This window comes from Theropithecus gelada, chromosome 7a (assembly GCF_003255815.1).
Source record: "Theropithecus gelada isolate Dixy chromosome 7a, Tgel_1.0, whole genome shotgun sequence".
Lineage (NCBI taxonomy): Eukaryota > Metazoa > Chordata > Mammalia > Primates > Cercopithecidae > Theropithecus > Theropithecus gelada.
In genome coordinates this window covers 56,027,118-56,047,282 of record NC_037674.1, presented here as the reverse complement: position 1 = coordinate 56,047,282, position 20,165 = coordinate 56,027,118, and positions in this window count along the sequence as shown.

The window sequence follows — 20,165 nt, the reverse complement described above, 5'->3', positions numbered from 1 at the left end:
TTGGTTTTTTTTTTTTTTGAGACGGAGTCTGGCTCTGTCGCCCGGGCTGGAGTGCAGTGGTGTGATCTCAGCTCACTGCAAGCTCCGCCTCCCGGGTTCACGCCATTCTCCTGCCTCAGCCTCCCGAGTAGCTGGGACTACAGGCGCCGCCACCTCGCCCGGCTAGTTTTTTGTATTTTTTTTTAGTAGAGACAGGGTTTCACCGTGTTAGCCAGGATGGTCTCGATCTCCTGACCTCGTGATCCGCCCGTCTCGGCCTCCCAAAGTGCTGGGATTACAGGCTTGAGCCACTGCGCCCGGCCTTAAAATATGTTTTATTAAGCATTCAAATTACAGGAAAAAAACCATATGAAGAAATACTGTGTTCTCCATGAGGTGAAGTTTTGTGCAATTAGAAAAGAATTACTCTTCCTTCAGCAGACCCAGCACATGCCAGGGTGAATATCTTTGCCCTCTTGGCTGGTACCCGGATGCAGGGCACGAATTTCATAGTCATGTGTGGTGGTTCTATTCACAGTCCTTCATAGCCTGGCTTGAATTGTCCTGGCTTTGTCTCCCACTGCACCCTTCCTTGTTGTGGGGCCTTCAGACAGCCTTCCATACTTCCACCAATCCACTAGCTTGGTAGGCCCCAGGCCCTGTATCTCCCTCGTGCTCTCTGCCCTGTCTATAAAAACCTTCCTTCCCTCCTCTATCTGGTGAAGTCCTACATGTGACTGATTTTTCCCTGTTAGTTTTTTTTTTTGAAATGGAGTTTCACTCTTGTCGCCCAGACTGGAGTGCAGTGGTGTGATCTTGGCTCACTGCAACCACTGCCTCCCAAGTTCAAGCAATTCTTCTGCCTCAGCCTCCCGAGTAGCTGGGATTACAGGCACCTGCCACCGTGCCCGGCTAATTTTTTGTGTTTTTAGTAAAGACAGGGTTTCATCGTGTTGGTCAGGCTGGTCCTGACCCCAGGTGATCCACCCGCCTCAGCCTCCCAAAGTGCTGGGAATACAGGCGTGAGCCACTGCACCCCGCCTTCCCTGTTAATTTTAAAGTTTCTTCTTTTTTTTTTTTAAATATTGCAAAATGTAACACTTACTTGGAGAAGTGTTATCAAACATAAACTCACAGTTCCATAAACTGCGATAAAGCAAATACTAAAGTAATCCACACTCAGATCATGAAATAGAACATTCCCAGTACTCCGGCATCACCTCCTCCACTTCAACTCCCCCTTCTCCCAAAGGCCTTGTCCTATCTGCAGTCCTGTCCCTCCATCATTCCGACTGCCAGAGGTGGTGAATTCCTCTTCAAAGGGTTTAATTGTGTAATGTCCTTGTCCTTGGTTCGGAGGCCTCACCTCCTTGTACTTTCTTGTTTCTAGCCCGCGAGTAGCCCTCCCACTCTTGTTGTGCCCTGATTTGCCCAGACATATCCGAACATGCCTTCTGCTGTAGCAGAGGGACCACTCCTAACACCCACCCTCCCTTGGGATTCACATGTTTACCCTAATTGGAAAAGTGTAAGTCTTTTTTTTTTTTTTTTTTGAGATGGAGTCTCGCTCTGTCGCCAGGCTGGAGTGCAGTGGTGCAGTCTCAGCTCACTGCAGCCTCTGCCTCCCGGGTTCAAGCAATTCTCCTGCCTCAGCCTCCCGAGTAGCTGGGACTACAGGTGTGTGCTGCCACGATCGGCTAACTTTTTTGCATTTTTAGTAGAGACGGGGTTTCACCATGTTGGCCAGGATGGTCTTGATCTCCTGACCTCGTGATCCACCCACCTCGGCCTCCCAAAGTGCTGGGATTACAGGCGTGAGCCACCATGCCTGGCTGAAAAGTTTAAGTCTTAACCAACTGGGGTTAGCTTAGATTGTGCAGTCCTAGCCAATAGGGGAAGGACACAGGAATAGGGACTGCCTTAGGGATAAAAACTCCTTCTCTCCTTTGTTAGGTGTGCTCTGGCAGTGGCCAGAAGCACGAGTGGCAGCCTTCTGCAGAAGAAAGCTTGCTTTGCCAAGAAACCTTTTGTTCGAATGCTTGTTTTCCCTGTGACTCCGAGCTCTTATTTCCAACACTGACCTTTAAGGAAACCACTGCCACTTTCCTGTTGTTTTGTTTTGTTTTGTTTTGTTTTAAGAGACATGATCTCACTATGTTGCCCAGGGTGGACTCAAACTCCTGGACTCAAGCAGTTCTCCTGCCTCAGCCTCCTGAGTAGCTGGGACGGCAGGCATACACCACCATATTCAGCTCCTGCTTTTTTTTTTTTTTGAAAATTTTGATTATTTCTAGTTTTTGGTGTTTCTGAATAATACTGCTATGAACATTTTTTTTTTTTTGCATGTCTCCTGCACTATACATGCATGCATTTCTGCTAGGTACAAACCTTAGAGTGGAATTTCTGATCTTAAGAGTGTGCATATCATCAACTTTAATAAATACAGCATAAGCAGTGATTGTACCAGTTTACACTTCACCAGCTGTATACGAGAGAAGCAGCTACTCTATATCTGTCCCAATACTTGGTAACATGGTCTTTTAAATTTTAGTCATTTTGGTGGGTGTAAATAGTTTTGTTTGTTTGTTTGTTTGAGATGGAGTTTTGCTCTGTTGCCCAGGCTGGAGTGCAGCGGCATGATCTCGGCTCACTGCAACCTCTGCCTCCCGCGTTCAAGCAATTCTCCTGCCTCACCCTCCCAAGTAACTGGGATTACAGGCGCCCACTACCACAACGGGGTTTCATCATGTTGACCAGGCTGATCTCAAACTCTTGACTTGAAATGATCCACCCACCGGGGCCTCCCAAAGTGCTGAGATTACAGGCGTGAGCCACCGCGCCTGGCCCGTAAATGGTTTTTATTTGTACTTCCCTGATGATGATTGAGATGGAGCATGTTTTCCTATATTTATTGGCCGTGTAGTATCCTCTATTGCAAAGTGCTTATTCATGTCTTTTACTCGTTTATTTACTGTGTGCTTTGTATTTTTCTTTCCTTATTATGTAGACATACACACACGTACACAAACATGTACATAGAGTCAGCTCTTTATATAATATGGATATAATGCTTTGTCTGTTACAAGTATTGCAAATATCCCCACCACTCAGAGGCTTGTCATTCTCTTAACATCATGTTTTGATAAAGGGAAGTTTTTAATTGTTAACATCGTCAAATTTTATCAGTCCTTTCCTTACTGTTAGTGCTTTAATGTCCTATTTAAGAAATACTTGTCATGAATATGTTCTTTTATAGTATCTAGTAGAAGCTTTTAAAAATATTTAAAATTGAAATATAACATGCAGAAAGTGCATACATTGTATGAAGCTTAAGTGTGCAGCTCAGTAGATTTTTACATACGTCTGTACCCAGAGAACCTCTATTCAGAACAAGTTGGATATTTACAGCGAACCATAAGGATGGAACCTCTATTCAGAACAAGTTGAATATTTACAGTGAACCATAAGGTTTCCCAATCAATTACAACTCCATCCTTAAGGCTATCACTATTCTAACTTCTGTTCATCTTTTCTCCTTGTTGTTGCATATTTGGGTTGTTTCAGTTTTGAGGCTATTACAAATAAATTGATGTGAACATTCTTGTATGTGTCTTTTGATGCACATAGCACAGATTCTCTTGGGTATATACTAAGAATGGGATTGCCAGGCTGGGGGGTACTGATTTATTTGTAGATACTGCCAAACCATTTCCAAATGTACACTCCAAAAACAATGTAAGAGGGTTCCTATTGCTCCACTCCTCACCAACGCTTGGTATTGTCAGACTTTATAATTTTAGCTGTTCTTCTGGGGTGTGTAGTGATATCATATTGTGGTTGAATTCATGTTTCCCTTTGAGTAATGATGTGAAGTACTCTTCCATATATTTATTGGTTATGTAGTTCCTGACCAAACCTATTTATTAAAATGGGGCTAATTTTTTTTTTTTTTTTTTTTGGAGACAGAGTCTCGCCTTGTCACCCAGGCTGGATTGCGGTGGCGCGATCTCGGCTCACTGCAAGCTCCACCTCCTGGGTTCCCGCCATTCTCCTGCCTCAGCCTCCCAAGTAGCTGGGACTACAGGTGCCCGCCACCACACCCAGCTAATTTTTTTGTATTTTTAGTAGACACGGGGTTTCACTGTGTTAGCCAGAATGATCTGGATCTCCTGACCTCGTGATCTGCCCGCCTTGGCCTCCCAAAGTGCTGGGATTAGAGGCGTGAGCCACTGCACCTGGCCAGGGCTAATTTTTTTTTTAATGGTTTGTAGAAGTTCTTCATATATTGTAGTTATGAGTTCTTTGTCAGAAGTATGTTTTACAAATACACTTTCCCAATCCATGGCTTCTCCTTTCGGTCTCCTGATAGTGTCTTTTGATTAAAGAAGTTCTTAATGTTAATACAGTATAATTTGTCAATTTATTTTTTATAGAGTTTTTCGTGTCCTATTTAAGAAATATTTGCCTACCCTGATGACATACAAATATTCTCCTATGTTTTCTTCTGAAATCCTTATTGTTTTGCTTTTCATATTTAGGTTGATGATCCAGTTCAAGTTATTTTTATGTATGTTATGAGGTAAGAGTCAAAGTTCTCCTTTCCTCCGCCTATACAATATATATCTTATCCACCACCATTGAATTAAAAGATCATCCTTTCCACCATTGAATTGTGGTGGTGGCACATTTGTTATAAATCAAGGGATGTGTACATACGAATCTATTTCTGACTCTATTCTATTCTGTTGGTCTATTCATTCCCCTATCTTTGTACTAATGCTACACTGCCCTAATAACTTCACAGTAAACGTTGAAATCTAGTAGTACAAGTCTTTCAACTCTGTTCTTCATCATTGTCTTGGCTATTTAGGTCATTTGCATTTCCATATATGTTTTGGAATAAACTTGTGTGTGTGTATTTGTGTGTGTTTTTCTTTTGAGACAGAGTCTCTCTCTGTTGCTCAGGCTGGCATGCAGGGGTGCGATCTCAGCTCACTGCAACCTCCACCTCCCAGGTTCAAGTGATTCTCCTGCCTCAGCTTCCCAAGTAGCTGGGACTACAGGCATGCGCCACCATGCCGAGCTAATTTTTGTATTTTTAGTAGAGGTGGGGTTTCACCATATTGGCCAGGCTGGTCTTGAACTCCTGACCTCAGGTGATCTGCCCCCCTTGGCCTCCCAAATTGCTGGGATTACAGGTATAAGCCACTGTGCCCGGCCTAAACTTGTTAATTTACACAACTAAATAAGCAGCAGAGATTTCTATTGAGATTACATTGAATAGATATTGTTAAAATAGAGTCTTCCAATCTATAAACACGTTATATCTCTCCATTTATGTAAGTTTTCTTTAATTTCTCTCTATAATATTTAATAGTTTTCTGCAGAGAGCTTTTGCATATCTTTTGTCAGATTATTGCTAGATACTGATATTTTTGATGCTATTGTAAATCACATGTTTTGGAAAGGCATCTTATTGGAGAAATAATTTCAACATATATAAGATAAAGAGAATAATAAACTCCCACCCATACATCATCCAGCCTTAATAAAACTCAACATTCTGCTATTCTTTTTTTTTTTTTTTTGAGACGGAGTTTCACTCTTGTTGCCCAGGCTGGAGTGCAATGGCGTGATCTTGGCTCACTGCAACTTCTGCCTCCCGGGTTCAAGCGATTCTCCTGCCTTAGCCTCCCGAGTGGCTGACATTACAGGCATGCACCACTACGCCCGGCTAATTTTGTATTTGTAATAGAGATGGGGTTTCTCAAACTGGTCTCAAACTCCCAACCTCAGGTGATCTGTCTGCCTCAGCCTCCCAAAGTGCTGGGATGACAGGCATGAGCCACTGCGCCTGGCCTCTGCTATTCTTGTTTTATCTATACCTCCCCTCACCTCTATTATTATTCTTGGCAAAATGTACATGCATTGAACTGCATAAATCTTAGTCTCACAAAATTTACAAGTAGATATTCTTGTGTTAAACAGAGCCATGCCAAAATGGAGAGCGCTGCCATCACCCAGAAAGTTCCCTCAAGTCCTCTCCCAGGCAATCTTCCCTGACCTCAGCAACCACTGTTCAGATTTATTTTTCACCTTAGTTTTTTTGATTTAGAGCCATATATGCCCATCAGCTAGAGTCTACCATTAATATTTTACTCTACTAGCTTTATCACATAACTACTGATCTTTTCATCCCTTCATCCCTTGATTAATTCATTTTAGTTTATTTCACTTATTTATTTTGTTTATTTTTTTTGAGACAGAGTCTTGCCCTGTCGCCGAGGCTGGAGTGCCATGGCATGATCTCGGCTCACTGCAACCTCCACCTCCAAGGTTCAAGCGATTCTCCTGCCTCAGCCTCCTGAGTTGCTAGGACTACAGGTATGCACCACCACGACTGGCTGATTTTTGTATTTTTAGTAGTGACAGGGTTTCACCATGTTGGCCAGGCTGGTCTCTCCTGGCCTCAGGTGATTCTCCCGCCTTGGCATCTCAGTGTTGGGATTACTGGCATGAGCCACTGCACCTGGCCTAATTCATTTTATATTGGCCAATTTAAATTATTTTTTTTCAAAGATGCAGGCTCTGTTGCCCAGGCTGGAGTGCCCCGGCATGATCATAGCTCATGACAGCCTCGAAATCCTAGGCTCAAGCGATCCTGCCACCTAGGCCTCAAAAACAATGGGATTATACGCCTGAAACACTGTGCCTGGGCTTATTTGGTCTATTTTAAAGTAAATCACAAATATCAGTATAGTTCACCCAGGTAGTCAGCATGCATATTGTTAACTAGAATTCAATATTTGCTTATAGCTTTTAATTTTGATGTAAAATTTACAGTCAATTAAGTGCAGATGGGATTTGCCTAATGTGTGTACATTAGTTCAATGTTGACTAATGCATATGTAACCCAAACCTCTTCCAAGGTATAGGATATTGCTGTCACCCAGCAAGTCCTTTTACTTTTTTAAAAAATTATTATTTATTTATTTATTTATATTTTGAGATGGAGTCTCCCTCTGTTGCCCAGGCTGGAGTGCAGTGGCACGATCTTGGCTCACTACAACCTACGCCTCCTGGGTTCAAGCAATTCTCCTGTCTCGGCCTCCTGAGTAGCTGAGACTATAGGCACCTGCCACCATGCCCGGCTAATTTTTGTATTTGTAGTAGAGACGGGGTTTCACCATATTGGCCAGGCTGGTCTTGAACTCCTGACCTTGTGATCCACATGCCTCAGCCTCCCAAAGTGCTGGGATTACAGGCATGAGCCAGCGCACCTGGCCTTTATTTTTGTTTTTGAGATAGAGTCTCACTCTGTCGCCAGGCTGGAGTGCAATGGCGCAATCTCAGCTCACTCCAACCTCTGCCTCCCAGGTTCAAGTGATTCTCCTGACTTAGCCTTCTGAGTAGCTGGAACTACAGGTGCGTGCCCCACGTCAGGTCTCAGGTCTTTTTTTTTTTTTTTTTTTTGTATTTTTAGTAGAAACAGGGTTTTGCCATGTTGGCCAGGCTGGTCTCAAACTCCTGACCTCAGGTGGTCTGCCTGCTTCGGCCTCCCAAAGTGCCAGGATTACAGGCAAGAGCCACTGCACCTGGCCTCCTCTTACATTCTTTTTTTTTTTTTGAGACGGAGTCCTGCTCTGTCACCCAGGCTGGAGTGCAATGGCACAATCTCGGCTCACTGCAAGCTCCGCCTCCCAGGTTCAGGCCATTCTCCTGCCTTAGCCTCCCAAGCAGCTGGGATTACAGGCGCCCGCCACCGCACCTGGCTAATACTTTGTATTTTTAGTAGAGACGGGGTTTCACCGTGTTAACCAGGATGGTATCTATCTCCTGACATCGTGATCCGCCTGCCTTGGCCTTCCGATCCTCTTACATCCTTTACAGTCAATCTTCACCTCTGCTCCTCAGAGACATGCACTCCTCTGATTTTTTTTCCACCATCGATTAGTTTTGTCTGTTTTATAATTTCATATAAATGGAATTATACAGTATTTACCTTTTTGTAAGGCTTTTTTAACTTAGCACAATATGTTGACGTCTATCTGTGTTGTTGCTTGTATCAATAGTTAAATTTTTTTCTTTTTTTTTTTGAGACGGAGTCTTGCTCCGTTGCCCAGGCTGGAGTGCAGTGGCGTGATCTCTGCTCACTGTAACCTCTGCCTTCTGGGTTCAAGCAATTCTCCTGTCTCAGCCTCCCGAGTAGCTGGGATTACAGGTGCCTGCCACCACGCCCGGCTAATTTTTGTATTTTTAGTAGAGACGGGGTTTCACCAAGTTGGCTGGGCTGGTCTTGAACTCCTGACCTCAAGTGATCTGCCTGCCTCGGCCTCCCAAAGTGCTAGGATTACAGGCGTGAGCCGCTGCTCCCAGCCCATTCTTTTTTTTATTACTGAGTAGTATTCTATTTACATATGTACTATAGTTTTTTATTCAGTATTCCACTGGAGGACTGCTAAGCTGTACTGTAACCAAAATGAAAACCCCAGGCTGGGCGCGGTGGCTCATGCCTGTAATCCCAGCACTTTGGGAGGCCGAGGCGGGCAGATCACGAGGTCAGGAGATCCAGACCAGCCCGGCCAACGTGGTGAAACCCCGTGTCTGCTAAAAACACAAAAATTAGCCGGGCGTGGTGGCCGGCGCCTGTGATTCCAGCTGCTTGGGAGGCTGAGGCAGGAGAATTGCTTGTACCTGGGAGGCAGAGGTTGCAGTGAGCTGAGATTGTACCATTGCACTCCAGCCTGGGCAACAGGAGCAAAACTCCGTCTCAAAACAAAAAAAAAGAAAGAAAAAAAATTCCTGGTGATGCCAATGCTGATGTGTGAGCCTCAGGGCCCACACTTTGGGTTCCCAGGGACTCCTATGGTCAGACTGTAGGAAGATCAGTCTTAGGGTGTTGAGAGATGGGAGTGGATTTGGGAGAGCCTGATGAGTGACATGGGGCAAGGGCCGGGACAAAGATTTTCTCAGCAGGACTAGATGGAAAAGGGTCAGATGAATAGCAATTTCTTTTGGATGCAGTTATCATTATAATAATTATTAGTTTTCAAAATAACATAAATATGTTATAAATTTTAATAGGAAAGTGTATACTTTTGTTGGGGATGCATCTCCTTTTTTTTTTTGAGACGAAGTCTCACGCTATTGCCTGGCCAGACTGGAGTGCAGTGGCACAGTCTCGGCTCACTGCAACCTCTGCCTCCTGGGTTCCAGCGAATCTCCGGCCCCAGGCTCCTGAGTAGCTGGGACTACAGGCACACACTACCACACCCGGCTAATTTTTGTAGTTTTAGTAGAGATGGGGTTTTGCCAGGTTGGCCTTGCTGGTCTCAAACTCCTGACCTCAGGTGATCCACCCGCCTCTGCCTCCCAAAGTGCTAGGATTACAGGCGTGACCCACCACGCCCAGCTGGGGATGCATCTCTTAATGAGATAGATGGGACTTTAAAAATATTTTATCTATTTGTTTACATATCCATGAGTGACTATTTCTTTTTGCTAGGGGTCAGCATCACTTTTTCTTTCTTTCTTTCTTTCTTTTTTTATGACTATAAGCACTGAGAAAGTTTTTTAAAAACAAAATAAGTAGATAGGAAGGAAAGATTTGTTATATAAATGTCAATCAATTGGAAATCTCCTCCCAAAATCACATAATAATCTATCATCAGAATTGCTTTTAACAATTTATCAGCTGATTATTTGATTGGTTCTTAGCGATGCTGTCAATATCTACAATAAAACTTTGAGTTGTCCCTTTGCTCTGGCACCCTAGAGATTTTCATACCCTGGGGAAAAATGCACCACAGTGGCAGACTAGGATTGTGGAACAGGAAGTAGGAAAGAAAACCACCAGCACAATCCTGGTTCATTGGCAGGCAATCTGTGCTTAGAAAAGAGAACACATGAAATTGAAGATTCTCTTAAAGTTCCATTCCTGGATACCCTTTGGAAAATCTTCAGTACTCTCAGAAGTATATATTCCACATGTGCCTGTTTTTTATTCCTGCCTCTTTGGCTCATCTTCTTGGTCTCCTCTTTTAGAAGCTTGGTACAGGCTCCTCTTCTAGCAGCCTGAAAACAACATCCAAGGTCCCCCAGGTACTATCCTATGCTTTTTTTTCTAGTCCTACACAACCCGCTCTTCATGGGTGATTTCAATTTCTTCCAAGACTTCAGAGCTGTAAATACAAGCTCCAGACCCACTGAACTGCCTCCTTTGTTCCTTCAATACCAACTCAACATGTCCTAAGCGGATCTTGTCCTCTCCATCAAACCTGCCCTCAGGAGTGTATCCTTTACTTACTCAACTCCTCCAGTTTCCTCATTCCCAAGTCATTGGTCACTGTGATTTTGCTTCCTTAATGCCTCTCAGATCTGTCTTTTTGGCTCCACCCTGATGACCTTGACCTTAATTTGGGTCCCAAGCATGTCTTCTCTAGTTACAAAGGTGATTACAAAATTACTAAAGCATGTGAACCAGGTTCCATTGTTTCTGGTCCTCTCCCTTCCAGACTCTCCTCTGTTACTAGATTATTCTTTCCAAAATGCAGATTTAGGCCGGGCATGGTGGCTCACGCCTGTAATCCCCAGCACTTTGGGAAGCTGAGGCGGGTGGGTCACCTGAGGTCAGGAGTTCGAGATCAGCCCGGCCATCATGGTGAAACCCTGTCTCTACTAAATATACAAAAAATATTAGCCAGGTGTGGTGGCAGGCTCCTGTAATCTCAGTTATTCGGGAGACTGAGGCAAGAGAATGGCTTGAACCCAGGAGGCAGAGGTTGCAGTGAGCCCAGATTGTGCCACTGCACTCCAGCCCGGGCAACAAGAGCGAAACTCTATCTCAAAATAATAATAATAATAATAATAAAATAAAATAAAATTCAGATCTAACTGAGTCAGTGCCTTGCTCCAAGCCCCATAGCCTGCAGGAGACGGTCTACTCTTCTTAGCATCACTTGAAGATCCTTTACGACCTGGCCCCTGGCCACCTGTGGCCTTTCCTCCACTGGTTGTTAACTGGACTTTGTTGAAATTGAAACACCTGCAGTTCTTCCCCAGCTTCTGTTCGCTTTTCTATCTCATCCCTCAGCCTGGATCATCTATCTTCAACCTCTTCTCAGTCTGGCAGACTCCTACATATGCTAAAGCTTCAGCACCATGGTAATCTCATCTGGGAGGCTTTCCAATTCGCTCTGTGTTCCTCTCTATCAGAGCACTTGGCACATGCAATTATGATTTTCATGCATTTGGCTGTTCCCTCACTAGACTGTGAGCGACTCAAGGGCCATATCTTCCCTCTCAAATCTCCAGTGCCTTAGCAAAGGGCTGTCACAGACAAGGAACTCCTTATGAAGGACGTTCTGCAAACACAGCAGAACAGCAACTCTGATTTGCAGGTGTTTTCCCATAAAGAATTGACAGAGGTCTCTGGTTTTCTCAATTCAAGCTAAGCCTTTGGTAATGGTGCCTGCAGCACCTTACAGTTTGATATTAAGCACAGAGAGAGGAAGGGGCTCGGTCCTACGAAGCGTCCTCTACTGCAGTTCCATTTGAGAACACGAGAGGGCGCCCTGCGGCGGCCTGTTGAGAGAGTCTTGGGACATTTTTCCTACGTGATAGCCTGCCAAGCCCAGCAACAGCAGAAGCCCCAATAACCGAGAGTTAGAGATGAGATTGATACCCAATTGTTTGTTATGCTGAATAGAGCTATCAAATGGTTGCATTTATCATTCATTATATGTGAATTTAAGAAAAAAAAAAACTTTCCTTTTTTTTTTTTTGAGACGGAGTCTCGCTCAGTCGCCAGGCTGGAGTGCAGTGACGTGATCTTGGCTCCCTGCAAGCTCCGCCTCCTGGGTTCAAGCGAGTCTCCTGCCTCAGTCTCCCGAGTAGCTGGGATTACAGGCGCTCACCACCACGCCCGGCTAATTTTTTGCGTTTTAGTAGGGACGGGGTTTCACCATGTTGGCCAGGCTGGTCTCAATCTCCTGACTTCGTGATCCACTCGCCTCGACCTCCCAGAGTGCTGGGATTACAGGCGTGAGCCACCACGCCCAGCCAAAAAAACTTTTCTTTAAAGACAGAGTTCCACTCTGTCATCCAGGCTGGAGTGCAGTGGTGTGATTATAGCTCACTGCAATCTCGACCTTCTGACCTTACATGATCCTCCTGCTTTGGCCTCCCAAGCTGTTGGGATTACAGGTGTGAGCCACTATGCCTAGCGGAAAAATTTACAAGTAGCATTTAATCTATGTATTTTGGAGTCAGATGGCCCCGGGGTTTAATCCTGGCTCTGCTACTTACTAGCTGTGTGACCCATCAAGTGCCAGGTCTTGGGTTCCTCCTCCGTGAAACAGTTAATAAGTCCTTTTGCAAACTTTAAATAAGATGAGGTTTTTAGAATTCTCAGTGTGATCCTGGCACATGCTAGATGTTCAGTAAATATTCATTTTTCCCTTTTAAAAATCCTTACGGTCAGGTGTGGTGGCTCATGCCTGTAATCCCAGCACTTTGGGAGGCCGAGGTGGGTGGATCACGAGGTCAGAAGTTAGAAACCAGCCTGGACAATATGGTGAAACCCTGTCTCTACTAAAAAAGAAAAAAATATATATATATATATATGTATATATATATATACACACACACACACAATTAGCTGGGCATGGTGGTGCACGCCAGTAGTCCCAGCTACTCAGGAGGCTGAGAATTGCTTGAACCTGGGAGGTAGAGTTTGCAGTGAGCTGAGATCACACCACTGCACTCCGGCCTGGGCAACAGAGTGAGACTTTGTCTAAAAAACAAAACAAAACAAAACAAAATTCTTACATCACCTTACATAATCCCTTCACACTCATTGCTTTCTATTTTATTTTATGATAGCTTTTTCTGTTTATGTCTTATTGCTATTTAATCTAGTCTGGGGAACTCTTTGAGGGCAGGACTTGTCTGATTTTTCTTCATCTTCAGCACCCAGCTCAGTGCTAGGTACATAGCAGGAGTTCAATAAATAATCAATGAAAAAATAATGAATGCATCCAGTTTATATGGGTACATTCCCCCTACTTCCCCACCCAATGTCCTCTTACTGGACCACAGAAAAACCTGAGCTATTCAGATCAAAATTTTTGGGTATTTTTTGCTTAAAACACACAACAGGGAAAATTTGATAAAACCTGAACAGTTACTTTTGCAATCATCAACTCCAGAGGCTTGTCTGCCTGCACATGCCAACTGCAGAGTGGTTTGAACAGCGACCTTTCAGGCCGGGTGTGGCGGCTCACACCTGTAAACTCAGCACTTTGGGAGGCTGAGGCGGGCAGATCACCTAAGTTCAGGAGTTTGAGATCAGCCTGGCCAACATGGCGAAACCCTGTCCCTGCTAAAAATACAAAAATTAGCCAGGCATCCATGGCGCACACCTGTAATCTCAGCTACTCAGGTGGCTGAGGCATGAGAATCGCTTGAACCCAGGAGGCAGAGGTAAGCCGAGATCGAGCCACTGCACTCCAGCCTGGGTGACAGAACGAGACTCCGTCTCTGAAAAAAAAAAAAAAAAAGCAACTTTTCAGGGTAGACTTGCCTGGCTGTGGAGAGAAGTGCAGCCCCTCAGGGCAGACACATGATCCCCTGTTATGGGCAGGAGCCAGCAGCTGGGACTGGCCACTTGTGCTTGGCTGGCAGAGAGGGAACCAAGACAGAAAGGACGGGTGGGCTGGGATTGCCCTCCCTTGGTTTGGACTTATGTCTGAGTCCCTGTCATCCTGACAGCCCCTCTGTTATTGTGGGAAGAGGTTCAGGCATCTCCACTGAGAGGATGTACCTAGGCCTGGAATGATCGCTACCTTTCCTTAGGATGGCCAGCCCATCTAGGTGGGAAAACGGGAGTCACCCACCTTGCCTCGGGTTCAGAGAAGTCCTCCTGAGCAGGGACCTGCACTATGAACAGTTCACCAGTGAGGGGCAATTGAGACATGAGGAGATGCTTTGTGCACAGGCCATGGGGTCTCCAAACCACTTCACTGAGCCCTACCGCTTCCCCAGTGTGTTCAAGATGCTACCAAACACAAGGCATGTCATGAACCAGGGAGAAACCACCTCTGACCACTAATTCCTCTGTACCTGGACTAAGATCCACAATGAAGACTCAGCTGTAGGCATAGAGACTTTGCCCTGGAGGCCTCCTTAATGTCCCCAGCTTGCCCAAGAATTTGAATCCTCTCTTGTCTCTTGTCTGTGACTCTTTACTTTATATATATGACAGGTCAAGTGATTTGAGAAATGGGAAGTGGGAATAGAAGATTCTGGAAACCCCCCCAAACTGTCCTGATGCTAGGGTGGTGTGACTGTTGAAACTGTCTGTTGTGGAAGATGGAGATGGGGATACCAAAGATGACAAAGGAAGGGAGTTTCCTGTGGAAGGTACCTTTTATTAAACAGAATGGATGCCTCCCAGGGGTACCAGAAAACAAAGGCTGTAAAGACACTCAAATTCAATGGAACTTCTATTTTATAAAAACTTTTTTTATCAGGGAAAAATTTTAAAATACACAAAATGGTGAAAGGAGCATAATGAGCCCCTACCTGCTTCTCACTCAACTTCACAACTTTCCAACATTTCACCCACTCTTCCTTCATCTCTCCCCAACTTTTTTTTTGTTAGAGTAGAAGCAACTCTCTTCCCTTATTTTAGGAGACTGCTAAGTCCTTGTAAAGATCTAAGATAAGTATCAAAGATAGAATTTACAGGCTGGGAGGAACCTGGGAAATGTTCTAGTCCAACTTAGGTTACAGGTAGGAAAACTGAAACTCAGAGAGGAAAATGCACACTGAAAGCCTGAGTCTGGGCCTGGGCTAGAGACCGAGCCTAGACCTCCCAGCGGCTGACTCGTCCAGCTTCAGGCAATGACAAGCCACTGAAGGTTGCAGCAAAATCTATTATGAAGGAGAGAGAGTGTTGCAAGAACACTTGAGACACTTTCCTGTTCAAAACCCACTGAACATCATGAGGCAGCTCACATGGACCCAGAGCTTAGGAGTTTGCAAAACACCTTCGTTTTGATCAGAACATTTGATCCTCACAAAGTCTATGAATGGTAGGTGTTGTCTTTGTAAACACAATAGGAAATTCAGGAAGTAAAGGGTTTTGAGTCAGTGGCTGATCCAGGATTAGCCCCAAGGTCTCAGAATGTCCTTTCCAGCCCAGGGTCCTTCTCTTGGCTTGGCTGTGTCCCAGGTGAAAGGTGGGATGCTCCAGAGCTGGGCTGCCTGCCTCTAGGATCCAGTAGCTTTGAGACCCCAAGCATTTCTTGCAGTTTTACCCCGAAGAGGAAAAACCACAAGACAGTGGCTTTGTGAAGGGCGGAAATCTGGTCTCTTTGGTAAGATCCAGGCATTGGGATGCCATTGTGACTTTGGGCTCAAGATTCCCCACCAAGCAGGAACATCTTCCCTGATGTGGCTGAAGGTGATGCAGAGCTGGGGGAGGGAGGGTCAGAGTGTTCCAGAAGCCTTTGGGCATGAAGGGATACATGCTTGATGGGGAGTGAATCTTTCCTTCACTGACTGGCCAGGCAGCATCTGAGTGGCAGGGCTGGCCAGTTCTTTAGCACTAAATCCCAGATACATAACTTTCAAAGGGTCTTGGAACATCAGTACAGTCAGCAAGGGAGAGGCTGCCACTTTCCATTCTGCCCTTAGGCAAGAATTGGGGAGTGTAGGAGCACTATGAGGGCTTATTGTGGGCCAAAGTCCTGTGCTAGGTCCTTTAATGGCTTTTTTTTTTTTTTGTAACTTTCAAAACACACCTACTATTGCTACTATTCATCCCAGTTTACAGATGAAGCCACTGAGGCTCAGGGAGGTTAGAAAACTTCTCCAATACCACAGAGTTACAGTGACCAAGCTGGGTCAGAGTCCAGTTCTCTCTGGCTCTTTCCACTCTCTGTCGGCTGGCTCCAGGGTACTGAATGCAGAGTCTGCACCTCCACTGCCACATGAATATGCTCAGGACTGCTGTCCTTATGTCTGTCTGCTCCTGATCAGCTCCCCTGTAGCCTTTTCTCACTCACATGACCTTCTCTACCCACCTTGTCTCTACCTGTGACCTCTATCACGCATGTCTCTTAGTCCGACTTCTCCACTGCAGCTTTAGCCCTAATGCAGTAGATTTGCATCAGTCACAACTTTTTCACTTTTAAGCAACAGGTGCTTACTGAATGTGATCAATTGAATTATTGTTGCTGATTCTTCGCTTCTTCCCTGTACTGAAATTATAAATCCATGCCTTTTCTTTCCCATATAACTTTATAGTACTTCCCACTAGAGTAGCTATTTCCTGGCCCCACTGGCATTGGGAGTGTGAGCAGACGTGATGTGAGCAGAGGTGTGTGTGTGCTCGGTAGTTCTGTTTGGGTTCTTTGCTGCTATCTGCTGTGAGGAAAGCAGGCCCGGTGTAGCTGCGGGACCCAGTATGAGAGACATAACATTGCAGACTAGAACTTGACCCACAGCCTAAAACAAAGTCACGCCAACCAATTCACAGACCTTGCAAGTTAAAAAAAAAAAAAAAAAACAAAAAAAACATGTTTGTATATGTAGGCTACTGAGATTTGGGAATTGTTTGTAACATAGCATTATCACAGCAATAGCTGGCTACACTCTGACTTAAGCAAAAAAGACTTTATTGGTTGAGATAACTGAAAAGTTTGGCAGTGTGTCTGGTGCAGATGTGACTGGATTAAGGATCTTAAACAATAGCATTAGGGTCCTATTACTCCCCATGTCTCAAACAGTCTTTTTCCACCCATCTATTTTTCATTCAACAAATCCTATATTCGAGGCACTGAGTTTACAGCGGTGAACAAAGACAGGCCTCTTTCCTCAGGGAGCTTACGTTCTAGTGGGAGAGACAGAAGCTGAAGCAAACAAATAAATCATCTATTGTCAGGTGGCAATAAGCACTATGAAGAAGATAAGGTGAAGGGAAAACTCATGCAGATATCAGAGGAGATCATTCCAGGCAGCAGAGGGCTGTGAGTACAAAGGTGCTGAGAGGCATGGTGTGTGCATGGGGTGTGCTGGAAACTGCAAGACGAATGGTGTGGTTGGAGTCAGGCGAGCAACGGGAAGGGAGGGAAGAGGAAAGTAGGAGTCAGGGCCAGATAGCATGGGCTCTTCCAGGCATATTAGAGTGTGGTTTCTTGTTGTTCCAGTGCTAAAGCAAACTGTGGAGGATTTTGAACAATGAGGAATTTTAAGGTGTGCATATATGCACACTCACACACACACACATAAACACACATGTAAAATGTGCTACAAACTTATGGACTATTAAATGGACTTATTAAAGTCTATTTAACAAGGAGACTTCAAAGTTACCTTTGAAGTTACAAAACTGACATCTTCCAATTTGCTATAATTTATTTATTTATGTATTTTTATTTTATTATTATTATTATTGTTTTTGAGACTGAGTCTCACTCTGTCGCCAGGCTGGAGTGTAGTGGTGTGATCTCGGCTCACTGCAAGCTCTGCCTCCTGGGTTCACGCCATTCTCCTGCCTCAGCCTCCCGAGTAGCTGGGACTACAGGCGCCCGCCACCTCGCCCGGCTAAGTTTTCGTATTTTTTAGTAGAGACGGGGTTTCACCGTGTCAGCCAGGATGGTCTCGATCTCCTGACCTCGTGATCCGCCCGTCTCGGCCTCCCAAAGTGCTGGGATTACAGGCTTGAGCCACCGCGCCCGGCCCACAGCTGCAATTTTCGCTTGTCTTCCATGTGATTCATGTTTCATGCAGGTGGCAGGTTCTTTAGTTTTAGTGGACTCTGAAAACTCCTGAAAGATCTCCCTCTTGCTCTCAGCCCTTATCTGCCAGGCTGAGCTTCTTCAAGGGAAAGAGGTGGCCTGCTACTGCAGGTGGTTGGGTGACAGTGGCAAGCAGGGTGTGGGCAGAGGGAACGTTGGCATGAGGGATGGGGGATGGGTGCGTGTTTACAGGGAATGAAGGGAACTGGTGGTCCTGGGAAGCCCAGATTGTAGGGCGGGAATGGAGTCAGAGACATCGGTTGGGGGACCATCGCATATTTCAGGTAAGAGATGATGGTGGTTTGGAGTAGGATTGGTAGGCGTGGAAGTGGCAGGAGTGGTCAGATTGAGACATATTCTGAGGGTAAGGTTGTTAGGACATGCTGATAGATATGGGGTATGAGATAAATAGAGAAGACACGCAAGTGTTCTGAGTGTTTTGAGTGGAGTGGATGGTGATGCCTTTCCTAAGTTGAGGAACACCATGGGAGAAGTAGGTCAGAAGGCAAGTGGGAAATCAGAAGTTGAGTTTGGACTTGCTAAGCTTGAGATAACTATTAGATATTTCAGGAGACAGGTAAGGTAGGCAGTTGGACATATGAGTCTAGAGTTTGGAGGAAAGACATGATGGACATACTGATCAGCAGAGAAGAAGAAATACTACAATTCTGCATGTTCTGAGCCACACCACTTAACACCTGCCACATCTACATTGATAGGAGTCAAAGAGAGAGTCCAGATGTCTTGTTTTTTTAGACGGAGTCTCTCTCTGTCACCAAATTGGAGTGCAGTGGTGAGTTCTTGGCTCGCTGCAACCTCTATCTTCTGGGTTCAAGCTACTCTCCTGCCTCAGCCTTCCGAGTAGCTGACACTACAAGCACGTGCCACCACGCCCAGCTAATTTTTGTGTTTTTAGTAGAGACGGGGTTTCACCACGTTCACCAGGATGGTCTTGATCTCTTGACCTCGTGATCCGTCTGCCTTGGCCTCCCAAAGTGCTGGGATTACAGGCGTGAGCCACCGTGCCTGGCCGAGAGAGTTCAGATGTTTCTTTGTTGCTTCCCATGTCACCACTGGCCAAGGTCATTTTTGGTGAGATGGTGGGGACAAAGAGCTAATTGGAGTAGGTTTGAGGAAGAATGGAACAGGAAGAAATAGAAATAGAAAGTACAGAAAATTCTTGTGAAGGGTAGAAAAATGTGGTAGCAACTATAGAGGGTTGGAAATCAAGGGAGTTTATGTCTTTTTCTTTGAAGATGAGATAATTCCAAAATATTTATCTTGCAGACAGACAGGAATGTTCCATTAGTGAAGAACACATTTGCTAGTCTGAGAGATCATGGAGATAACTGCAGAAGCAAGTCTTGGGCAAGAAGCTGAATGATCCGAGTGCCTTCAGTGTCAAGGAGCACAGAAGCAGGAAGGGAATGCCAAGGACAGTCCCTCTGCAACAGACCACATGGAATTGTCCCTCCAGGAAAGTGCAGTTCTATCAACCAGAAAAAGTGGGGAAGGGGTGCAGGGAGAAACACCTGAGGCTTACTATCCATCTAAATCACTATTGCAGCTGTTCACTCCAGTCCACTAAGATCAGTGTTTCTTTCTCAGAAGTCTTTTTTTGTGAGATGGAGTCTCACTCTGTTGCCCAGGCTGGAGTGTAGTGGTGCGATCTCAGCTCACTGCAGCCTCTGCCTCCCGGGTTCAAGCAATTCTCCTGCCTCAGCCTCCTGAGTTGCTAGGACTACAGGTAGGCGCCACCATGCCCGGCCAATTTTTGAATTTTTAGTAGAGACGGGGTTTCACCACGTTGGTCAGGCTGGTCTGGAACTCCTGACCTCGTGATCTGCCTGCCTCAGCCTCCTAAAGCGCTGGGATTACAGGCCTGAGCCACCACACCCGGCCTTCTTTCTCAAAGTCTTTTATCCTGACCCTTGTTCAATTTTCTCAGTAGAGCCAAAGCAGATTCTCCCGATGGTCCTGTATTGGGGAAATATACTTGTTGGAAGCCCTGTAGTTAGAGATGACAAAAAGAATTTATTGGAGGGGCTCTGAGATGTTTTTGTACCTAAATACAGGATGGAACAATTCAAAAAAAAGGACCTGAAGGCCACTAGGACGCCCTCCCCACCTGCCATCTCTTCTCCTGCATACAAACTTCATTTATGTTTACCAACTTCCTTCCCAAAGTCAGAAACACACCGCTAAAGCTGTTGGGCCTCATATCCAGAACGTGCATGCTGGAGGGAACAGAATTATTCTTGCTGTGTTATTAAAATTAAAAATCTGGAGGGAGGGCTCTAATTGGCCTCTGGTGGGGTTAGATACTATCACTTGGGGGTTGAAGGGTTTTGTGGCAAATCTGATACCTATAATTGAAACCTT